The 1,753-nt window shown below is 36.4% G+C and overlaps 1 long non-coding RNA gene across 1 annotated transcript; it reads left to right on the forward strand.

Moving 5' to 3' along the window:
* Positions 1-1,023: 1,023 nt before the first annotated feature.
* On the forward strand, positions 1,024-1,499 carry LOC113472498. Its single transcript, XR_003394773.1, has 2 exons — positions 1,024-1,185; positions 1,418-1,499. It is a non-coding gene; the product is annotated as an uncharacterized LOC113472498 (long non-coding RNA).
* The last annotated feature ends 254 nt before the right edge of the window (positions 1,500-1,753 follow it).

The following is a 1,753-nucleotide window of genomic DNA, read 5'->3' on the forward strand; positions in this document are numbered from 1 at the left end:
TTCAACTTGAATAAAAATCCGACCCAAACTTGGATAATACACCGATTTCAACTTGAATAAAAATCCGACCCAAACTTGGATAATACACCGATTTCAACTTGAATAAAAATCCGACCCAAACTTGGATAATACACCGATTTCAACTTGAATAAAAATCCGACCCAAACTTGGATAATACACCGATTTCAACTTGAATAAAAATCCGACCCAAACTTGGATAATACACCGATTTCAACTTGAATAAAAATCCGACCCAAACTTGGATAATACACCGATTTCAACTTGAATAAAAATCCGACCCAAACTTGGATAATACACCGATTTCAACTTGAATAAAAATCCGACCCAAACTTGGATAATACACCGATTTCAACTTGAATAAAAATCCGACCCAAACTTGGATAATACACCGATTTCAACTTGAATAAAAATCCGACCCAAACTTGGATAATACACCGATTTCAACTTGAATAAAAATCCGACCCAAACTTGGATAATACACCGATTTCAACTTGAATAAAAATCCGACCCAAACTTGGATAATACACCGATTTCAACTTGAATAAAAATCCGACCCAAACTTGGATAATACACCGATTTCAACTTGAATAAAAATCCGACCCAAACTTGGATAATACACCGATTTCAACTTGAATAAAAATCCGACCCAAACTTGGATAATACACCGATTTCAACTTGAATAAAAATCCGACCCAAACTTGGATAATACACCGATTTCAACTTGAATAAAAATCCGACCCAAACTTGGATAATACACCGATTTCAACTTGAATAAAAATCCGACCCAAACTTGGATAATACACCGATTTCAACTTGAATAAAAATCCGACCCAAACTTGGATAATACACCGATTTCAACTTGAATAAAAATCCGACCCAAACTTGGATAATACACCGATTTCAACTTGAATAAAAATCCGACCCAAACTTGGATAATACACCGATTTCAACTTGAATAAAAATCCGACCCAAATATGATTTTTAATTTGGATTTTCAGCATATTCTGACGTCAGCCACCCGCTTTCTTCTATTCAACCACAATGTTCAGTCTAGCTACGTATGGTACCTACCTAGCCGTGGCAGTGGTGGTGGTGGGTGTGGTGACGATAGTAGCTATGGACACCCTACAGAGAACCCTATGCTCCGGCACTGGTCGTCAAAGGGTAAGTTAGATACATACTATGGTAGTCAAAGGGTAAGTTACATACATACTTAATTTGCAAGAAGTCAAAAACTATAGGCACATAAAAAACTAGACCTTTGACAAATGGAGTGTCTCTGAAGGCATTATTATTTATTTTGATGTGTTCCAATCCATTCGACCGTGTTCCCTTCGTCTACTTAATCTTGCCTTACCGATCGCCCTACTACTGTATTTTTTTTCTTTTGTTTCAGTGGGTCGAAAGGAAAGTGGCACCTCAATATTGATGTATGATGCAGACATAATGAAACCTATAAAAGACAGACCATTAAAATCAAAATCACCTCATGGAAATAAAATTAGTAGGTAGGTACCTACCTACCTCTAGATAAAGTTACCGGTTACCATTTTTACTCCTCCCTTACTAAAAATATTTATTTACATTGTGCGTGCCACGTTGCATACTTCAAAAACAACCAGACAGATTTCCTGTGAAACAGACAGGAATAAGAAATTTATCTTAAGGGGGTTTAGGGACCAGCTGAAGAAAGACATGGGAGAAATAGAATAGAATAGAATATACCTTGTTT

The sequence above is a fragment of the Diaphorina citri genome, unplaced genomic scaffold (genome assembly GCF_000475195.1).
Source record: "Diaphorina citri unplaced genomic scaffold, Diaci psyllid genome assembly version 1.1 scaffold5805, whole genome shotgun sequence".
NCBI lineage: Eukaryota > Metazoa > Arthropoda > Insecta > Hemiptera > Psyllidae > Diaphorina > Diaphorina citri.